This window comes from Alosa sapidissima, chromosome 13 (genome assembly GCF_018492685.1).
Source record: "Alosa sapidissima isolate fAloSap1 chromosome 13, fAloSap1.pri, whole genome shotgun sequence".
Taxonomy (NCBI): Eukaryota; Metazoa; Chordata; class Actinopteri; order Clupeiformes; family Clupeidae; genus Alosa; species Alosa sapidissima.
Window position 1 is genome coordinate 13,910,446 of NC_055969.1, and position 16,988 is coordinate 13,927,433.

Below are 16,988 nucleotides of genomic sequence, written 5' to 3' on the forward strand. Positions count from 1 at the left end.
AAAGTAATTCAACAGTGGTCAATTGAGGAAATAAACGCTTTAATTAGTGTTTGGACGTCAACAGAAATGCAAGAAAAAATAGACGGAGCCGTGAGAAAGGGTAAAATATATGAGCAAATCAGACCCGGCGGCAGACACAAATTCACGGACGGGCATTACACCTTTCCAGGGGGGGCACGCGAACTTAAATTGATTACGGTAGTTTAAGCTTACACTTGACAAAACATTCTAATATGAAAATGTAGATGCAATTGTTGTAAAATGGTGTAGCTCTTTTAAGAGAGCCCCGTGCGCAGGGATGGAGAGAGAGAAAGCGAGAGGGGATATGTGTGTAACTGAGATGCGTGTGGAAAAAGTAGACGTGCTGTTGAGATTGAAGCTAGTCATATTCAAAATAATGCAAAAATAAATCCGCAGATAAAACCAAAATCCTTGCTCATTTGCTAACAGATAGATAGCACTCTCTTTCAGATAGAGTGTTAGGGAGTTAGCCCCGAAGTTACGGATAACTTCGTCCCTGGAGTGGTAATAAGCTTCCTGTTCTCAGACTAGCTCAGAAGAAAAAACAGTATCGTTATCAAACAAACCGAGAAACTACTAGGCCTGCCTCTACTAACTACGATATGAGATATAGCCTACCTGCGAGCCGATAAGCATATTTGTCATCGGATGACAGGGTTTAGTGCAGAAGTGAAGTAGACTGCGCCACGAAACCTTCTCTCCATTTAGGTGATGGGCTTACCGAATGTTCCTGATTGATTAGCTACGGAATAATACAGATTTTACAAGTTGTATTTGCTACTTGCTATTGACAAACGTATAATATAGGCCTATATTTAATAAGTGTTCAAAATCAATCTATGGGATTGGGGTTGGTTGGAGCAGCCAAGCTCGTCCAGGGCGGGCACAGATGACTTCCAGGACGGGCCTGGCCCCGCAAAGCCCCCCCATGCCGCCGGGACTGGAGCAAATACAGGGAGATTAGAGATGGCAGGTTTCAAAAGAACAGTGTAAAATGAGAAAATAAAGAAAGAGTACAGAGATTATAAAAGAGAACTGTCGAGAAGTGGTGCTGGATGAAGCAAACTAAAGACCGGGATTAATTTTGATCTACTGGACAATGTAATTGGAAAACGACCTGCTACTACAATGTAATTGCCAACACCTGCCACTGACCATCGATGGTGCTGTGGTGGAGAGAGTGAGCAGCAACAAATTCCTGGGGGTGCACATCAGTGAAGACCTCTCCTGGACCACCAACACTGCATCACTGGCGAAGAAAGCTCAGCGCCGCCTCTACTTCCTGCGGAAACTCAGGCGAGCAAGTGCTCCACCAGCCATCATGACCACATTCTACCGAGACACCATCGAGAGCATCCTCTCCAGCTGTATGGGGCGGAAGCTGCACTGAATACAACAGGAAAGCCCTGCAGCGCATAGTGAACACAGCTGGAAGGATTATTGGTGCTTCACTCCCCTCCCTGAAGGACATTTACACCACCCATCTCACCTGCAAGGCGACCACAATTGTGAGTGATGCAAGTCACCCCGCTCACAATTTGTTTGATCTACTGCCCTCTGGGAAGAGGTACAGAAGCCTGCGCTCCCGCACCACCAGACTCACCAACAGCTTCGTACACCAGGCTGTTAGGATGCTGAACTCTCTCCCCCCTCCACCCTCAGCTACATAACATCCTGGACTTTGGACCCACAATGGCTGCCTTGCACTACTCCACTTGTACACTTGCACACTTTGCAACTTGTTGTTGTTGTCCTGTTGTCCTGGAAACACAACACTTCTGCTGCTCTTACATAACTTGCACCACTATGCCACTTGCTTACTTACACTGTAGGTCAAACAGAACTACCTCAGCCATTTATTGGCCTGACTTTGCACTATTATATTGACTGTCTATGCACAATTTCAACCCAATTTTGCTGCTCTTATTTCTTCATTGTATGTGCCTTCTTATTTACTCATTTATTGTTTACTTGAATGTTATGTTTGTCTGTGGACTTAATTGGTAAAATATGTCTTGTCTTCACCGTGGGATAGTGAGAAACGTAATTTCGATCTCTTTGTATGTCTGGGCATGTGAAAAAATTGACAATAAAGCAGACTTTGACTTTGCTAATCAACCAGGGGGAGCTCTTAACTCTGCTACAGCTAACGTTAGTGCTACGGAGATACTCGAAGCTATGTGCGACCCTCAACGCTGGTCCTTCATGTGAAGATGGTGAGTTTTCATCTATAAAAAGTTGTTGTGGTTTTAATATGTAACAGTTACTCAGTTAATTTTGCATGTTTTTGTTGTATAATGTTATTTACTTGTTGCCTAACGTTACTTGTTGATTAGCTGTGTGTTTGTGTAGCTGCTAGCTTGCTTCCAGCTGTTGAGGTAAAGTTGTTAACGTTAACGGTACAGTTACAACAGCTAGGCTGTCAGTGTAGTTAAGTCCTGTCCTGGGCGTCGTTTCTAGAAAAATTAGCAACGACGTTGCCCAACCACCATGGTACGACGCAATTTGCGACCAAACAACGACATTGTTACACCTGTTTCCAGAAAGCATCGTACCTGTGTCGCAATTCGCTACCTCCGACTTTCAAACACTGTAGTTCCAACAACGTTGTTGATGATGCAGCGATACATATCATTGGTGGAAACAGTGGCAACGTGTAATACCCCACCCCCTAGAAATTCTCTGCCACAGCCTATGTTGACATTTTTTTTTTTTTATTTAAACCGACTGATTAATGCTGGCATTGTCATTGTCATCTGCAAAAACCTAAACCTATTGCAAGTATATAACATTTTACTGAAGCCGACCAATATGTGCCATTATTTGTGTTAAATATCTATGTTGGAAAATATAGCCTGGACGAATGTCTGGGTATCGCAAATATTATCAATTGTCTCGTGGCTTAACGGCAGCGCGTCAGTGCACTACGCGCTCGGCTGGAGTTCGCATCCTATCTCTTCTTCTTTTACCTCTGAGTAAGAGTAGGCCTACGAGACACAACAATAGGTTTTGACCATACATATTTATGTATATAGTTACTCTACATCGACAGACCATAGGTAGCCTACAAGACATCAGTCAAAAACAATTGAATCTACGTGTCACACTAGTTCACCTGCAGGTAGCGAGAAGCAAATCTCACATCATAAGAAAATCGAACCTACAAAGCTGGGATAACAAGTCATCTGCTTTAGCCACCACACCATTTATCACTGTGCTGATTTCAAGAGTCTGTGAAGATTATAATACTAGCTTATCAAAAAGCAAGCCAATAGGCTACTCGAATTAACATAAATAGCAATAATGAGCCAAGTATGGGAGTCAGTCTCTTAATCAAAATAAACCTACAGGATAGATCAATCATTTAGTCATGAGATAAACATCCACTTCGTAATTTTTGGTTAGGCGGTTGTGATTTTTGGTTAGGCGCTCCGGACACCAATTAGCCTAGAAATCTAGACGCACCCTAGCGGCGGCAAATTAATTTGCTCAGCCTGTACGTCTTGTAGCAAACCATAGGGATTTCTATTGGCTGACGCCGTGGACGTCATCCAATCACAGCGCTCTATTTTGTTAGAGAGTCTTAAGGCGGGCTTAACAGGATGACAACAGTCCTGCGACGGTGAACAACAAGGAAGGTGGCTATGGCGAACGAAGAGCGGTTGTTTGAATCGGCGTTGGCGTCAACTTTGGAGGAGTTGGACTTGTGCTTTTCTTTGAAACTTGAGCAACACAATGCACTTAAGTCATTCCTTTCGAAGAAGGATGTATTTGCCGTTTTGCCGACCGGATACGGATATGGTCGTAGTATGGTCGAAATAACCAAAATAATCCCCACGCACATCATATTCATATTCACACAACCAAGACAAGACTACACTGTTAAGAATTTCCTGTGAAATCTACCATGCTCAAATGGCAGCTATTGGCCAGTCACTTCTGGTAAGACATTCACAGCAATTGTAGTGTATTCTGTGGTCACAGTAACAAGACATCTTACTGTAAAAATGAATAGGCATGAAAAATAAAGTTTAATCTAATCTAATCTAAATACATGATATTACTGGCAGCATTCTCAGCATAGCAGTGTCATAGTACACATTATTTTACAGTAGTGTACTAAAACAAAACATATAATTCTACCTTTAACATACATTAAAGTACATACATATACTGATGCAGTTCCTGTGAAACACACATGGACATACTGGAAGCAAATGGCCAGTGACTTACTAGAAAACCAATTACAGGAGTCGTCACACTACTGTAAAAACAGTTAACTGCAAATATGTTGAAGAACCACAGGAACATTACCATCAGGCCTATGATGACTTCTTATTTGAGTAATGTGATATTTTTGACTAGCGTATCATGTACTAGTGAGATCATGTTGGTTCAGGTTGCAATTACCATTGAAGACTCTTTTCCCAGATAGACTTAGCCTACCTTTTAAAGCTTGAGAGTGAAGGAGAACTTGAACCCATGTTCTCATGGTGTAATACCTTCAAAGCCAATCGAGCTAACAACCACTCTGTGTAGACCCAGCCAATAAGCTAGTCAGCCCAGTGGAATGGACTAGGTTGGTAAGATGGGCAAAGCAATTAATTGGGAAAACACAAGAGTTCACAAGAGACAAAACAGCAGCGTTCTTGTAGCGTAGGCCTATCACAGTTCCCCCAGTCAGGTCATGTGACAGGCTGAGCTAGCTATTAGGGCAGCCACAGTATATTAGCATCAGCTAGTTTCCTTCTGTTTGAACCATTTGCAGTAACTGCCCAGAAACAAGTTTCCCGTAAGCAGATTTCGAGAATCAGTGTTGGGTTTTTGTTACTGTGGTCAGCAGTCACGTGACATGGCAGCCATAGTTAACTCCCTTGTGCTTTTGGTGTTAATACTGTATTTGGCTGAAACTCTGATATTTTTGTAAATGATCATAAATAATCATCTGGGCAGTAGTGTTAGAAGATCCTGGTAAAGGTTAGGTTACTGAGTCTGTGATTTATGCAAAGCAGGACATGGGAATGGTGCAAGAGAGTTATTAGAGTTATCAACCTAAGTCTAATCCTTTTAGCCCTCTGTACTGGCAAACTTCATTTTCATATTGGATTCCAAGACACATGTCTGCTGAAAACAACATCCTCTCTTGGATGGACAGTGTGTGAAGGTCAGAATAGCAACTGAAAGAAAGAAAGTCACATGGCTGGGAGGCATGGAGAGGGAGAGTGAGAAAAAAAAGCGAAGGATAGAAAAAAGAGAGAAAATAGGGGGAAAACATGATGCATGGATAGGAAGGACATGATTCCCAAATTAGGCTTATCAAAATCCTGCAAAAAATTAGAGGTGGCACTGGCTTGGCCGAGGATGAAGCACGCGAGTAAGACAGGCAGTCAGACAGACATGACACACTCAGACAGACATGATACATCTGCTGCGCTGGGGTCAGTCTCTGTATTGTTCTTGTCCTGGTTTAGACCTTGAGTGCTGACCACAAAACAGCAATGAGAGGGGCAGCCAAACTATGCCTGTCCATGGGCCCCAGTTAACCTGAAAAAGAATGCCTTTATATAGCCCTGTGTCGTCATGGATCTTCAAATCCAAACCAAAGAGCACATTTAATTATGCAGCGAGTCGTTTCTGCTTGTGTTTTTCTTTAGGGAATGTGTAACAGTTCTTTTTTTATATCTGTGATCTGATTGAACCTTCTCAGTTTACATGCACAGGCATCAAGGATAACCCTAAAGCGACGCTTGAATGTCAAGAATGTCTGGCTCTGACACAGACACAGTACCTGTCAGGCCAATTTCACTCACTAAAAGACATGAACTGCCTGAAACTCCCTTGTCACTAAGGCATCCTTGATGTTTAAATGCCATTAGGATGGGTTTGGTGTGGTCGCCAGGGCAATGTCATTAAGATGTCATAAAGGCTGTCAGAATGTGGCATGGAGCGTCGGCACATTTGACATTATTCCATCGCGAACAGCATTATGACATCAACGTTGCTAGGTGATTTGTCGTGCCTGACATAACAACTGACTTTCCTTGTCAGTGAAGTGCTGCTATTTTCGACAGGTTATCAAATGGTAATTTTTTTTGTCACTCAAACGTCAGCCCGAGATCAATGTTCTGTTTTTTTTCTTCTTTCTTTTAATCCTTGTCTTTTGGTGTTTTTAACTTCATAAAGGGTTGACAGTGTTGCATAATGGGCCAAGACAAGGATTAGTTAATCCCTCGGATTATCTGAAAATTATGGATAATCATTAGGAGTATGGCTTTTAAACTTCCTATCTATCCATCTATCTTTCCACACACTCGGAAGGATAACAGCACACATGAGATATTTTCTTTCTGACTTTTCACCATCTAGAGCAAATTTCTCAGCAAGACTGTTTGTACTCCATCAGAAAGACTTACACTCAAATCAAGCCACAATATCTCATGACTAGGCCCTTTCAGAGTGCCAGCATGCATATGCCAAACACATCTGATTGCTTTTTACCCGTTGTCATTTGTTATATATTTGGCTCAATGTGTAACAACACTGTCAAAACCCAACAGATCCTCCGCAGAGGCACCCCAACTGGACCAGACTGCTCCCTCACGCTCTCTGGACTGACCCTCCAAAAACAGAGCTGTGCATAATTTCTTATAAACATTCCCGATTTCTCTCTAAACACGATATGCTTTTGACAAACACCAAATCATTTCAGTCTGTCGTGAGGCTGATGTGAGAACTTGTAAATGTTTGCCTTGGACACCAAACACAGTTCGTCACAGCTGTTGGAGCAGATTTAATCTACTGTAACACGTAGTCATTTTGACTCTCAGTCATTGTTCTGGTTTGCTCGTATTTTTTTTTTCCACTTTCTCCTTATTTTATATTCTACAGTCATGCACACTCGAAAAGTAAATACTACTACGATTTTAAATCAAACTTCTCCGAACTCATGAACAAATGCACAGTCACCCCAAAGTGAGTTTTCTTGGGTTTGTGGTCTAACACCATGGATTTGTTTTCAAATCTCTGTGTGTATGTGATACAGCCACACGTAAAGATAAAGGTTCCATGCTACGACAAGTGACACCACAACATATTTGAAGGAGCTAACGCTTAGACAGAGCACACGCATGTAACTCAAAATGCATGTGTGCGTGCGTGTGTGTGTGTGTGTGTATTTGTGTGTGTCTGAGCGGCTCTGTGGGGTGAATTCCTTCAGAGTTCACTGAGAAGGCAAGCTTGTGGCAGACAGTTGGGAAAGCCCTTAAATTACTCCTGACTGACAGCGGGGCGATATACACACAAACACATGCGGTGCACACACACACACACACACACACACACGTACAGTTAACACACACACATGTACAGTTTAACACTCACTCTTGACCACTTACAAATGCTCATACATACAAAACTACACACATACACACATCTGTAGGCTCTATAATTGATGACCTCTGTGCATTGGGGAGAAGGCAGTTGGACAAGTAGTGAAAGGGTCAGTGTTTGTGGCTGAGCGGCGCGAGGCTAGTGGGGAGTATTCTCAGGCCTCCTGTGTTAAAGTGTGCTTCCTGCAGGCACCACCACACTCAGGCCTGAATGCTTTACTTGTAGCATGAGTTCTTCCAGCACACAACATACACTTGTGAGCAGTGTTGGGAACGTTACTTTAAAAAAGTAATTAGTTATAGTTACTCACTACTTGTTCCAAAAAGTTAGTAACTGAATTACTCTATGATAAGAGTAACTCGTTACCAGGGAAAGTAACTAGTTGCGTCAAGATATAGCACATCGACAGACTTCAGCCTGTGTCATAGGTTTTTGTTGTGAGGCAGAAAGATTTAGCTTTTGCTGCTTGGAGGACTTTGCTCTGAGTCCTTCTTTGCTAGTGGAGGGCGAGCTATCATCTGTGGTGGAGGTATCGGTGTTTTTGGCCACTAGCTTTAGATGCGTGTGTGAGATGCTTCATTAAATTAGAGTTGCTTACAACGGATGTCGACAAAGTCTTCGCTCCTGGACATAATGTACACATTACATGCACGTTCTTGCCTTGATGAATTTGAAGTAGTGCTTATATCTCCACCTTGAAAATGCCAACTTTTCGGATTGCTCCTGACCTCTGCTGTTTCGTCGAATCTCTATTTTAGCTGTTGCGTGTGCGTGCTGGCAAATGCCCAAGTGTGTAAAAACACTGGCTCTGATGGCTGTCATGAAACATGACTCTGCCTTAGCCAATCATAATCGCTTACGTCGTTAACCCACCTCCTCACTAGCTGTGAGCCAGGGTGCGTTCGGATTACAAAGTTTATTCAATCAATGCATAGTAACGCACCACATTTAACGTCCAGTAACGTTAACGGCGTTGTAACGACGGGAAAAGTAATTAGTTAGATTACCCCGTTAGTGAAAGAATAACGTTGTTACCTAACGCCGTTCTTTTAAACGGCGTTATTCCAAACACTGCTTGTGAGTGTGTGTGTGTGTGCGTTTGTGTATAAAGTTTGTGTGTGTGTTGGTATACTGTCTGTGTGTGTGTGTGTGTGTGTGTGAGAGTTTGTGTAAATCATGTAAGTCATGGTGTGCAGATTTTTAATGGCCGTGAAAATATTTTCTGATGAACTCTTGAGAGGTTGAAAGTCAGTTGATGATGATTTAACAAGTGAAAGCGAGCAAAAGAAAAATGTGTGTGTGTGTGTGTGTGTCCCTGTGTGGAAAGGTGCTTTCAATGCAAAATGGTATCCTGTCTGCTTGCTCAACTGGACCTCTACTAGTCCTTCAGCAGCTGAGCAAGGGTGAGTTGCGGGGCAAACTGTGTGGGTGTATGTGTGGGTGGGTGTGTGTGTGTGGGTGGGTGTAGGTGGCATGTAAAGTCACCCATCACTCATTGCACTGGAGGGTGAGGGAGTAAAGCAGGGTCAGAGAGAGTACATGTGCTAAATGTGTGTTACAGCACAATTGTGTGTGTGTCTGTGTGTGTGCCTGTGTTTGTGTTGGGGTCACATCAGAACTTGGTATGTGAAGCATCACAGTGCATATTATTCTTGTTTCGGTGTGGAAAACATGGTGGGTCATGATGAATCCTGTGCTCTCACTGCTTTAAGCCTTTTATTTCATCAGAGCTCAACAACACCTTATTCAAGGCACAGGGTTTCTCTTAGTGATACGTTTTTCATAACAAGCCTACTACAATTGGCCAAAAAGAATTAAATAAATAAATATGCCTTGGGTTGTGACCTGAAGAGAAGTTCATGAAACTAATTAAACACTTACTGTGACGTTAATTACCTGAGATCTTGCTACACTGGTTTACCTGCCAGTCTGGTGGCTCCCTGTTAACCACTACCTTGAGAGGCATTAGTCCTGGGGGCAACCAAACATGCTCACCCATCATTCATGGGCAGTGTGGCACACCTGTGGCATTAACATTCTAAAGTACAGTCATTCCAATGGTAGACGGTAGACAGTAAAGTCAACAGTACTGAGTAAGTGAAGTCAACAGTACTGTGTGGGTAAAGTCGTGAAAATCTCAGGTGTGTCTGTATTCTTGGTCTACACCTTTTATTTGGAACTAGGGATGCAGGTAGCGACTCCTTGTCTCATAAAGAGGAAAGAAAAAAAGAGAAAGAGACTGTGAAAAGTCAGTTAGTGATGGTGTAACACTGCTTTTGGGGAAACGCACACCATTTCAGTTAGTACCATAGGGCGTGGAAGCAGACCTGAGGACATTCTCAGAGATTTATCTGAAATCTGGAGGTCGGGGTAAGGTTGCAGCCCCCGCAGATATACCCTGTGTGCGTGTGTGTGTGCGCAGGTGGGGTAGGTAACTATGCCTTTGGTCCAACCACTCGCGTTGACAGATTTAGACAGGTTACTCCTCGTCACCTGGTATGCTCCCACACTTGACGAATGAGTTAATGAGAAAACAACACCAGAAGGACAGGGACAGGTGTCGGCAGATCTCTCTCTCTCTCTCTCTCTCTCTCTCTCTCTCTCTCTCTCTCTCTCTCTCTCTTCTGTCTCTCTGGCTGTTTTCTTTTTTCTTTTTCTCTCTCACACCTCATGAATGATGTCAGTCCAGTGAGAAGCTTTGCTTGGGGAAAGTGATGTGCTTCTTTCATTCAAACCATTTCTCTTACTGTCTGGCCTTTCCACACACACACACACACACACACACACACACACACACACACACAGCCAAAGTGAAAAATGAGAGCCAGGTGCAGAAGAGTGATGGGAGCAAGTAGGGGGTGCCTGTCAGGGAGTTTGTGTGTGTGTGTGTGTGTGTGAGTTGAGGGGTAAGGTCGGAGGTCAACTGAAACAGAGGGCAATCAGAGTTCCTGTTTGTTAGTCTAGACCCAGGCATGAAGCTGTGCCCCAGAGAACTCTGGGAGTTCACCTGAGGTTCACAGGGTCAAGCAGAGAGCCAGATGCTAGGTTTGTGTGTGTGTGTGTGTGTTGAAGATGAAAGGGTGCACCACATCTAGGTGTCAAACACCAATAAAGAAGCAATGCATCAAAGTTCAGGTATCCTTTCCTATCTCTACATTCTCCTCCTCTTTACTTAAACCCAGTATCCATTACATCCATTAGATTATAAACACAGTCATAAAGGGCTGTAAAGTCCTTGTAATGACTCTTAATGGTGAGACATTCATAAGGCATAATGATATAATAGTTACAGCCCTTACTGTTTGCAGTAAGTGAATGACTATGTAAGGGTACATTCAGACTAAGCGTCTTTTTGGCAGCTGCTGGCGTCCGTTTTACATTATAACCCTATGGAGTAGACCGTGTTTTTAAAAAAGTTAAAAAAGCTTCATTTAAAAGACTGCAAGCGCCTTTTTCTGCAGCTCAGAAGATGAGAAATATTCAACTTCTAGCGTAAAAACGGCATGCTGTCTTTTTTACAGCTGACCAATCACAAGGGGATTACCGACCTGTGGTTTCCCATGACAACAAGTAAAAAATGGAGAAGGTGACAGAACACCGGTCAAGAGACTCATTTTAGTGTCTGAGCATAGGGAATTGTTTGACATGACTTCACAACTTTACCATAACATACCAAAAGCAATAGCCAACCCCAGTTTTTTCTTCCACGATAATTTGTATCCACACGTAACGTTACTCACTTTGCCTATAGCAAAAAAAAACGCTTCCGGCTGCTTTTTGGAACAAGAGATTTTTTTTCAAACTGAAAAAGCGGTCTGCATAACTTCTTTTGTCAGAAAAACAAGACACTTAGTCTGAACGTACCCTTTAGGGCCATTCACCTCAGGCTCTTACTTGGGCCACATGGGACCTCACCCCATACTAATTCTCATAATAATACAGTGCAATTAGGTCTATTTATAAAAGGTTGTTTAGACTTTTGTTTGATGCTATGATGGATTACGGATGTTTTATAAACATTCATGAATCTTGTTTATAATGCTTTATAAAAACTGAGTAAAGTGTTGCTGGTTAATGTGACCTTTAAATTAACTTTAATAGGTTTAATCCCCTAAATGCCTCCTCCAAATGCCTTACACGGGGTCTGCCGTTTTACTCGCAATGTAGTTTCAAGTGAATAATAAAGCTTTGTATTGCACGTTCCAGCTGTGGAGGGGTCAAGGCGAGACTTTTTTCTCTCTCATCCAGACTTAATCCTCGTATAGAAATGGATGAAGAGTTGTCTGCCCCAGAGGACTCTGTCTGGAGATCATGTTTATGTGATATTCTTATATTATTGTTCTTTGTGAGATCATATGTTTGTCAAACTGAGGCGCCCTTTCAGAATACGGAACTGATAAAACATTTATCGTGTGCCAGGCCTCTCAGTCCAATTATTGGCCTATAAACATGTCAACAGTCGCTTTCCTCTGCGATTATGTGTGTGTTTGTATTTGTGTAATCATCCATCCACCCACTCACTCACACATACATGAAAACACATGTATACTCACTCTCTCTCACACACACACACACTCACTCACACATACACACTCACGCACACACATACATGAAAACACATGTATACTCACTCTCTCTCACACACACACACACTCACTCACACATACACAGTCACGCACACACACACACAAACATGCATGCACACACCACACACACACACAAACAAACACACACAGGCCTGAGAGAGAGGGAAGGAGGCAGACTCCCCAGTCTTGTGTTTTACCGGAGTTTTCTGGAGCTGTCAGAAAGATTGGCTCCAGCCGAGTTGAAAAAACACGAGCAGAAATATTTATCAGTCATCCAGCCCCTGGGAAGCATGCTTTGCTTTGGCGCCCCTCCATCCCAGAGACCAGTTGTTGAAATATTCAAATGATATCTGTGATACTTTATACAGCAACGGAAGAGCCATGCAAATGCCTCTGATCCACAAGTGACGAGGGGGAGGGGGGAGAGATGACAATAATTGGTGTCGCTCTTGGCAAAAAAGAGAGAAAAAAGTCAAACTCAAACAAAGGCACGCTCTGTGTGAGCAGGCGCGTGCATGAGTGTGTGCGTGTGTGTGTGTGTGTGTGTGTGCAAGTGTGTGTGTATGTGTGTGTGTGTGTGTGTGTGTGTGTGCAAGTGTGTGTGTATGTGTGTGCATGAGTGAGTGTGTGTGTGTGTGTGTGTACATGTGTGTGTGGCTGTGTGTGTGTGTACGTATGTGTGTGTGTGTGTGTGTGTGTGTGTGTGTGTACTTTGGAGCAGATATGAAAAGAATTGTGGAGAAATATTCTTCACAAATCAGCCACTTGAAATGACAGACTCACCCCAGAGCACCTTTAGTCTTGCTGAAGAGGAGCCGTCTTTGGAAAGCCAAGTATCTATAGAGAGCCACCACAATGGCTCCCGTGGTGTGAATAAACCATGTTGCCTTGTCTGAAGTCAGAGACAGCCAAGAGACATTTCACATGAAGTGAAATGTACAGCCATTGTGTGTGTGTGTGTGTGTGTATGTGTTTGTGTGTGTCTGTGTGTGTGTGAGTAAGTAAGAGACAGAGAGAGAGAGCTTGTATGAATGTGTATAACATTCTGAATCTTAGTGTTTAGGTTTTACTGTCTTTGTGAGTGTGTGTATATTTGAGAGAGAGTGTGTGTTTGTGTTGGTGAAAGAGAGAAAAAGAGAGGGAGAGAGACGAGCTGTTCTGGTTGACGTGGGTGTTTCTTCTTTTTTCTTTCTCTCTCCCTCTCTCTCTCTCTCCCTCTCTCTCTCTCACTCTCTGACAGCTGTAATTCTCCAGCCTACAGAGTTTCATCAACGCGAGTTGTTGTTAAATCTGCGCCGCGGGGCCGGGCTCTTTCAAGTCAGCCGCCCTGACAGGTAGATTTATTAGGGCTGAAATTTGTACAGATCACACGTCACTCATGGCAAACTGTCAAAACGCCAACACTGCACAGTGCACACTATAGCACGACACAGCACAGCACAGCACAGATGAGGGCCCTCCAAGCTGATTTCTCCGTTTATGTCTACAGGAAGAATACTCATGTGAAAACACACACACACTCACAAACACACTCTCTTACACACTTTCTCACAGACACACTCAAACACACACAAGACGCACAGAAATCCCCCACACTCATACTCCTCATACATACATGTGCAAACCCATGGCCTTAAAACATACACACACACACACAGTCACTCACATAGACAGACACACACCTGCTCTCATTTGAATCTGTCATCACTCAGAAATTCTTTTTCTTTCAGAGGGAGGTCAGAGGGCATTGCTCCCTCACACGCTCTCTGAGAGAGAGAGGGAGAGAGAGAGAGAAAGAAAGACAGAGAGATGAAGGCAGACAGCCAGACTCACAGACTGACATCTCACATGAACATTAGCCAGATGATAGGAGGTAACTGGATGCCAAAGCAGCCATCATATGAGTTTCCCTGACAGGAGAGAGAGGTGAGAGAGAGAGAGAAAAGTGTGGTAGAGTAATAAAGGTTACCATAGAATGATAACATTTCAAGGGATCTGGATTAATTTAGTGCTTTTCCTGTGTATGATCACGGTTCACTCGAATGGAATCCGATGTGGGAGAGAGAGAGTGAAGATAAAAGAAGAAAAAGAGAGAGGAAGAAGGGTGGGTGGAGAGAGGACAAAACAGGGTTGAATGGAAGATAGAAAGAGTGATATGAAGGATAGAGAGAAGCTTAAAAGACAGATGAAATACAGGGAGTATGACAATACTTGGTGGAGACACAGCCAAGGCCAGAGAAATAAAGACAGAGAGAGAGAGAGAGAGGGACAGAGAGAGAGAAGGGATAGAAAGAGTGAGGGACCGGTCAACAGAGGGAAAAACAAAGTGGGACTGAAAAAGGATAAGAGAGAGAGAAGGAAAGAGAGAGATAGGGGAAAGCAGTGTGGCTTCAAACAGACAGGAAGACCGAGAAGGGAAAGAGAGAAAGAGTTAAAGAGAGAGAGGGGGGGGGAGAGACAGTGAGAAGGCAGTTGGGAGATGTCTTTCAGCTGCACATCTGGCTCTTGTGTTTGCGAGTTGATTGGTCCGAGCGAGGCGGTGCGGTGCTGTGAGGGGAGATAAATCTCTCACCCAGAGGAGCACAAACACAGAGAGAAATGAAGGGAAGTGCAGTGACACGGCTCTGGCGTTTCAATAAATCACCCGCACATGATTAAAAACATGCATGCAGCAGACGGGGGAGAGAGAGACAGAGGAAGAGAGAGAGAGGGAGAGAGAGTGGGAGAGAAGGAGAGGGAGGGAGAGAAATGGGAGAGAAGGAGAGGGAGGGAGAGAAAGAGAGGGAGAGAGAGAGAGAGAGGGAGGACGAAAGGGAGTTCATTCTCATAGATACAGCCCTGCCTGTGTCTGTTCCTCTACTAAAAACCTGCTATGAGAAAACCTGATGTGCAAAGATGAACGACCCCTGTCCTCTTTTTGTCTTTTCCTCTCCTTCTTTTCTCTCTCTCCCTCTCCACACCTCATCCATCACTCCTTGGCCTCCCGTGTGTATCTAAATCATGCAGGTCACCCCTGGTGCCTGTTTTTGAAGCTATTATCCTAATAACCACTCTTAATCTCCCCTGCTCCGCTGACATTCTTTCCTTACTCTCTCCACCTCTGTTTCCCCTCCCCGACACCGACTGTCATAACCCTGACACTTTAAAGATCCAAAGGCTACAAGCTGCCTTCACCGAGGTTCAGCTGAGGTTGAGCCTGACGCTGAGTCTCTTGTTAACGCCATAGTGCCTCTCGGTAAGTCGGACAGACAACATACTGTATTATGATTTCAGCCCAATTTTAGCCCCGATTCAGGGAGCCTTGACAAAAGTTTAGAATCAGGCCGACTTCCCGTCCAATCGGTTTGGCGTTTGTCGTAAAGTTTGAGCAGGCTCACGATGCCTGTTTACAATTAAAGTTCCATCTCCCAACTGATCAGGTGAGTTTTGGCATGTTTGACATTTTTGGGGGCTGCCTTCCAGTGTGAGATGTTAGAACGCGCAGAATGTGTGAACACATTAATCACACAACTGATTGAACTGTTTAGTGGGCGTTACCACATTGTTTGCTACTTGGAAAAATCTCAGGATCAACGTCCACCAACGTCCTCTGACGAACCCAGTCAGAGCCAGATGTGTACCGAGCGTGGTCCAGAGGTTTCGTGCCGGACTTGGCTGCTCTCCGGGCGTGCGCTCATCTTCTGTGCCAAAGAGGAGCGGAAGGAGTGGGAGAGGAGAGGAAAGGGAAGATGGGGGAGAGGGGGATTAAAGAGCGAGGGAATGAAAATATGAACATGAGTAAAGACAGAGGGATAGAGAGAAAGAGGTGTGGGGTGGGGGTCCAACCTGATGGGAAGAGTTGCATAGTCTGATCGATAGATGGAGGATAGAGAGAGAGAGATGGGGACCCAAAGACAGATGAAAGTGCACAAGGAGAAAGGGATAGAGGACACACAGAAAGAACGATAGACAAAAGGACAGAGAGAGATAGATGTACAGAGAGAGAGGGAGAGAAAGAGAGAGAAGGGATAAAGGCAAAGAAGATAAGGGGCCTTTGACAGTGTCTCTGTTGGTGCTTGGCAGATTGCAGTGTTTGGCGCTGGAAGGCACACTTTGGTCTCGGCGGATTCTGACAGCAACGTTTTATTAAGAGCCGTCCACCCGCCCTAGCCTCAGGCCTGAGAGAGAGAGAGAGGGAGGGAGGGTGAGAGAGAGAGAGAGAGAGAGAGAGAGAGAGAGAGAAAATCAGCTAAGAATATCTTCCCTTGTAACTTAATGTCCTTTTCACTTTGATCATTAACCACACTCTCATGACACATTATTACATCCTAATAAAACTTTTACGTTGAAGTCAAATCTGCATGCATAACTATCGCCCCCCCACCACCACCACACACACACACACACACACACACACACACAAATGCCTTCTATCTCCGCTCAGGGGACATTCCGCGGCTCGGTTGACTGGAACTCGTCAGCTGACATCACCGCCATGAACTCTCACCTCGTGCAGTCGTCAGCCCAAAACGATCCAACAGAAAGCCACTGTCCCCAATCAACCAAGCGGCCTCGTCCCACCCCCCACCCCACACCCGCCTCAACACTCGTGTCCCCGCAGGGCTTCTCCGGGTTATTATGGGATGTTAGCGTCCAACCCAGCCTGAGGAGACCAAAGTGTCTGTGGTGTTTAAGCTCAGCTCGCAGCAGATTAATGTAGCAGTCAAACGTTACTGACACGGCCCGGTCGGTCACGCTAGCCACTCAGGCCCTCACAGAAAACATGTCATGTGCTAATGAACCATTGACAATGCTCTAACTATACATCATCTGGCCAATTTCACCAGTTGTCATCAACTAAACTGATGTCATCTGTCTATCTCTCTATCTATCTATCTATCTTTCTATTACTTCATCTATACTACACACACACAAACACACACATACACACACACACAGAGGGAAATTTCATTTCAAGATGTACAGATGCAAGGTGTCAGTACATAGAGCTGT